The sequence below is a fragment of the Megascapheus bottae genome, chromosome X (assembly GCF_031878675.1).
Source record: "Megascapheus bottae isolate mThoBot1 chromosome X, mThoBot2.hap1, whole genome shotgun sequence".
NCBI lineage: Eukaryota > Metazoa > Chordata > Mammalia > Rodentia > Geomyidae > Megascapheus > Megascapheus bottae.
This window is the reverse complement of record NC_143547.1, coordinates 94,692,846-94,699,472: the sequence shown is the minus strand read 5'-3', so window position 1 is coordinate 94,699,472 and position 6,627 is coordinate 94,692,846. Positions and strand designations below refer to the sequence as shown.

Below are 6,627 nucleotides of genomic sequence, written 5' to 3'. Positions count from 1 at the left end.
GATGGAATTTTCCTTGTGAAAACCTACGGCAAATGAGGCAACAAGCACCAGAGTTCTCAATCCTTTTCCTTGTTGATAAATTTCTAATTTTATAACCCAAAGTAATAGAGTTTTCTTTTCCCCAAGACTAAGATCATTCCTTTTTTTCAGTCATGGGGCTTGAACTCTATGCCTAGGCATTGTCCCTGAGCTCTTCAGATCAAGGCTACTGCTTTACGCCTTGAGCCACAGAGCCACTTCCAAGATTGCTCCTTTTGTACTAGTCTTGAACATTTTTTTTAATCAAATTCCAATAATGTTTTCTGTTTCTCTTATCTCTCTGTGTGTCTCTGTGTCTCTCTCCCCATGATCTGAAAAACACAGTAAGTAATAATAAAAATAATTTAAACTGTCCACAATGCAGCATCTATCAGAACAATGATTTTAAAAGTAGGCCCCAAATCATTGTTAAGAAAAATATTTTTCTTTTGGCCAGAACTGCCATCTTCCAGTAATTTACTGAAATGACTAACACAAAGGGAAAGAGGAGAGGCACCCGGTACATGTTCTCTAGGCTCTTCAGGAAGCATGGAGTTGTTCCTTTGACCACATACATGAGAATCTACAAGATGGGTGATATTGTAGATATCAAGGGAATGGGTATTGTTCAAAAAGGAATGCCCCATAAATGTTATCATGGCAAAACTGGAAGGGTCTACCATGTTACCCAGCATGCTGTTGGCATTGTTGTGAACAAACAAGGGCAAGATACTTGCCAAGAAGATTAATGTGAGCATTGAGCATATTAAGCACTCTTAAGATAGCTTCCTGAAATGGGTGAAGGAAAATGACCAGAAAAAGAAGGAAGCCAAAGAGAAAGGAACCTGGGTCCAACTGAAGTGCCAGCCTGCTCCACTCAGAGAAGCACACTTTGTGAGAACCAAGAGGAAGGAGTCTGAGCTATTAGAATCTATCCCCTATGAATTAATGGCCTAAGAAATGTAACAAAAATAAAGGCCTCTGGACTATAAAACAAAAAAAGTAAAGGTGTGGTGGCTGACGCCTATAATCCTAGCTACTCAGGAGACTGAGATCTTAGGATCAAGGTTCAAAGTTCAAAGCCAGCCCAGGCACAAAAGAACCTGAGACTTTTATTTCCAATTAACCTCTATAAAATGAGAAGTGGGGCTTGGCTCAAGGATAGGACAGTAGCCTTGAGCTGAAGAGCTCAGGGACAGCCGCCCAGGCCAAGTTCAAGCTCTATGACCCACAATATAAACCCTCAGCTTAATTTTAATTATGTTCTAAAAATCTATGTGCCAATGATTATATACAGATTCCCTTCTTGAATACTTGTTTGTTAAACATGACATTTGAAATATGATGTAAAAACCAATGTTAATAAATAAAAAAGAAAGGAAATTTTCTTATTTCCATAATAAATTTGTTTTTAATAGAAAAATAATGTTCTCACAGTAAGTAAAATCAAATGTAATGAAGCATTTAACCCCCAAACAAACTTCTCATTAAATTACTTAAATATTATATAATTTTTCTGGAAAGCATCTGAAACTCTAAGTTCTTGTTTTCATAACATAATCTAGCCAAACGTTGTTTTTGTTTAAACTCTGGCCTATAATAGAACAACTTAGATGATATGTCTTGCCCACTGTTGGTGAGGATGAAATGTAGTTCACTCATTTCTGAAAAGAATACTTAGTTCTTTCAAAAACTAAAATGTGTCCACCAATTCAACTATGATATATGTATCCAAAGATAATGAAACCAATATATGAACAGCGATCTCTATTCACATGTTTATGGCAGTAGTATTCACAGTAGCTTAGTAAGTAAAAAAAAATCTGTGTCCATAAACTGACTAATGGATAAAGAAAAATGTGGTGCATATACATAATTGAATAGTATTCAGGCACAGAAAAATAAAATTCTTTTATTTGGGGTTTATGGACATCGATATGTTAAATTAAAATAAACCAGTAACAGAAAGCCAAGTATCACATGATCTCATTTGAATATACGACCTAAAAATCCCATAATCTCATAGAAGTAGAAAGTAGAAAGGGCCAAAAACAGAGGCTGAGGAGAGACACATGGTATGAAGTGAAAAAATGTTGCTTAATGTACAGTTACAATTAACATGGGAGATTTATTTTCTATGAAACAGCAAAATAAATATAGTTAATAGCACTACATTGTATATGTAAAAATAGCTTTAAAAGAGTATCTTAAATGTTCTCACAACAAAGAAATGATGAATATTTGAGATGATGGAAAGAAAGGGAACAAGAAAGAAAATAGTCCATATATATTAATTGCTGTTTAGTCACAGTGGTAATTATTTTTGCTCACATGGTTACATTCAGTCATTTTGAAAATACCAACATAATAGTTGTTTGAATGCAAATGGTGCATTGAGAATTATCTTGCTTTTTGACAAAATTCAACCTTCATACTGCTCTTTCATATTGCTTAATTAAATTCAAGTAGCTACTTTGGATTCTTCTTCATACTACTGAACATATTCACATACTCAGATCAGTGTCCGACACTACATAGGTGCTCATGGTTTTTTTTTTCAAATATAAAAGAGAGCCGGGCGCATTGGCACGCATCTGTAATCCCAGCTACTGGGAAGGCTGAGCCCGTAGGATCACTTGAGTCCAGGAGTTCTGGGCTGCAGGGCGCTATGCCGATCAGGTGTCCACACTAAGTTTGTCATCAAAATGGAGACCTCCCGGGAGCGGGGAAAAAAGCAGGTTGCCTGAGGAGAGGTGAACCAGGCTAGGTTGGAAACCGAGAAGGTCAAATGTAAAAGAGAGACTGCTCCTTAAAATCAAACATCTTTATCTGGTTTTGATGATTGTATCTCAAAGCTACTCACTATTGCCATTAAGGTAAGACAATGTTTGTTTGTTTGTTTTTATTGTCAGGCTTAATGTATAGAGGGGTTATAGTTACATTCACCAGGTAGTAGATGAATTACTTCTTACACATTGATACCCCTTCTCATGTTTTTGTTCCCATTTCCCTCCCACACCCCCTCCCAATCATCTTGTTTACCTCCCTTCCCTTTCCTATTTCAAATAAATAAGTAAATGTATATACAATATCCCAGGTAACAAAGTCAGATACAGTAACAACATGAGATTAACCAAAGGACAAGAAAAGAGAAGAAAAATAACATACTACATTAAGAAAAACAATCACACAAGACAAAGCTCTTGTTTCCATATCCTAGTGTTCCTTTCATTTAGGCTAAGATAATTTTTAATTAAGTTAACTACTACCTGTCAATTTTGGTTTCAAATTCTGAACTTCAGGGGGAGCAATGAATTAGAGAATTAAAAGGTGTCATACAGGATAATTGGTTCTTACAGGAACACTTACAGTATTGCTTCCACAAATAACACACAAGAAGGAATAATGAACACTAAGTATTTTTGTGAAGTTAACTCATTTACAATGCATTTTGTGTAGAATTCAATTTTTCTTCTCTATATTACCCATTGTGATGATACTTTTAAAAGTGACAAAAAGTATTACACTTTGTTTTTTCATTGGTGACATAATGACTAAAAGGATATTTCAATGTAAGACTAAGACTATTTTAAGCTAGGAAATCATTTAAAGAATATTCTTTTCTATGGAATAGAAGCCTATTGATCCAGCATTGGAATCATCAAGACTAATATTGAAAATATAGTTAATACATAGATTTAACATTGTTCACTCTCCCCTTCCCATAGTGATCCTAATAAAAAATTCCAACATTTCAAAGGATAGGAGAGTTAATTTCAAGAGAGTTAAAGTATAATATGGTGATTACAATTAATGAGACATATTCCTGAAAATGTAAGAATGGCTTCACTGTTTTCAGCTTGTACATTACAACTATGACATATATGTTGACTAGCATGATTTGACATTCTACTGTGACTATACACATTTCAAAATATGATATAGTGGGCATAAATGAAGCACTGGGCTTAATTCCTCAGTATCATATTGTTTTTAATGTACTATGCAAAGTTATTTCTTTACTCTTTTGGGGTTTGTTTTGTTCTGTTTTCTTTCTTTTTCCCCCTTATGGTTTATCCTTCCTCTGTTGTTGCTGTATCTGATTTTAGTACCTGGTATATTGTATATACAGTTATATACCCCAGGCAGGAAAGTCCTATCTCCAATTGATCACAAAAAATCCACAACTTAAATTATATTAATTGATTTGCGTATGTTGAACCAGCTTTGCCTCCCTGTGATGAATCCAGTTTTATCATAGTGTATAATTTTTTGATGAGTTGTTGTAGACGGTTGGCCAGTATTTTGTTGAGAAGTTTTGCATCGATGTTCATCAAAGAAATACGTCTATAGTTCTCTTTCTTTGATGAATCTCTGTCTACTTTGGGGATGAGGGTTATACTGGCTTCATAGAATGAGTTTGGTAAAGAACCTTCATTTTCAGTTTTGTTGAAGAGCTTGGGGAGTATTGGTGTGAGCTCTGCTTTCAAGACCTTATAGAATTCAGCTGTGAATCCATCTGGCCCTGGATTTTTCTTAGATGGAAGGTCTCTTATTGCCATTTCAATTTCAGTGCTTGAAATAGGCCTGTTTATTTGGGTTATTTTTTCTTGGTTCAGTGTGGGTATGTTAATATTGGCTAGGAATTCATCCATTTCTTCTAGATTCTCAAATTTGTTGGCGTAAGGTTTGAGAAGTATTCCCTCATGATATTCTGGATCTTGGTAATTTCTGTCATGATATTACCATTTTCGTCTGTGATTTTGTTTATTTCGGTATGCTCCCTTCTTTTTTTGGTAAGATTTGCTTAGGGCCTGTCAATTTTGTTAATTCTTTCAAAGAACCAACTCCTTGTTTTGTTGATTCTTTCTATAGTTTTTTTGGATTCCAATTCATTTAATTCTGCTTTGATTTTAATAATTTGCTTCCTTCTAGTGGGATTAGGGTTAGTTTGTTGCTCTTTTTCCAGGAGCTTAAGGTGACATATTAAATTGTTGGTTTGTGATTTTTCCAATTTGTTATTGTAGGCACTCAGAGCTATAAATTTTCCTCTGAGTACTGCCTTTGCCGTGTCCCAATGGAGCTGGTGTTTTGTGTGCTCCTTTTTGTTAAATTTCATAAACTATTGGATTTTTGTTCTGATCTCTTCAGGAGCAGTGACAAAAATCACATGATTGTCTCAAGATGCAGAAAAGGCATTTGACAAGATCCAACACCCCTTTATGTTAAAAGTTCTGGAGAAACTAGGAATCCATGGAACATTCCTCAATATAATAAAGGCTGTGTATGACGAACCCACAGCTAGTATTATACTTAACGGTGAAAAGCTAAAGCCACTCCCTCTAATATCAGGAATGAGACAAGGATGCCCACTCTCTCCACTCCACTTTAACATAGTTTTAGAATTCCTAGCCAGTGCAATAAGGCAAGAAGCAAGCATAAAGGGGATCCAAATAGGGAAAGAGGAAGTAAAACTATCCCTCTTTGCAGATGACATGATTCTGTATTTAAAGAATCCTACAGATTCTACTCCCAAGCTCCTTGAGCTGATTCAAAACTTTGGAAGGGTAGCAGGGTATAAAATTAACCCTCAAAAATCAACTGTCTTCCTCTATTCCAACAGTGAGAGGAATGAGGCAACAATCAGGAAAGCAACTCCTTTTGCAATAGCCTCAAAGAAAATAAAGTATCTAGGAATTACCTTAACTAAGAATGTAAAGGACCTTTTTGATGAAAACTTTAAAACCCTGATAAGGGAAATTAAAGCAGAACTGAGGAAATGGAAAAACCTCCCATGCTCCTGGATTGGAAGAATCAATATCATGAAAATGACAATCTTGCCAAGGGCTATCTACAAATTCAACGCAATACCCATCAATATCCCAATGACATTCTTTAAAGAAATAGAAGAGGCAATCCAAAATTTCATATGGAATAATAAAAGACGCCGTATAGCAAAAACACTTCTTAGCAGAAAGAACAGTGCAGGAGAAATTTCAATACCAAACTTTAGTCTCTATTACAGAGCTATAGTGGCCAAAACAGCTTGGTACTGGCACAAAAACATGCCTGAACACCAATGGAATAGAACTGAAGACTCAGATATTAAACCACAGACCTATAGCCACCTAATCTTTGACAAGGGAGCCAAAAAAATAGAATGGAAGAAAGACAGCCTCTTCAACAAGTGGTGCTGGCAGAACTGGCTAAGCACCTGCAGAAAACTAAAGTTGGATCCTTCTTTGTCATCCTGTACTAGAATTAACTAAAAATGGATCAAAGACCTCGAGGTAAAAGCCGACATTCTGAAAACTTTACAAGAAGGAACAGGAGATACACTAGACCTCCTTGGCCCAGGTCGAAACTTTCTTAATAAGGACCAAGAATCACAACAAATCAGAGAAAGGCTGGATAAGTGGGACTGCATTAAACTGCAGAGCTTTTGTATGGCAAAGGACATAGCTAGTAAATTAATTAGGAAGCCTAAAATACATCAACAGCTCAAAAAATTGAATCAATCCAAAACTAATCTCCAAAGTAACAACCATCCCATTAAAAGATGGGCCAAAGACTTAAAGAGAGTCTTCTCTGAAGAAGAAACAAAAATGG

The 6,627-nt window shown here is 35.6% G+C and overlaps 1 pseudogene; it reads left to right on the top strand.

Annotated features, from left to right (window-relative positions):
* Nucleotides 1-503: 503 nt before the first annotated feature.
* On the top strand, nt 504-975 carry LOC150041607 (large ribosomal subunit protein eL21 pseudogene; annotated as a pseudogene).
* Nucleotides 976-6,627: the final 5,652 nt, after the last annotated feature.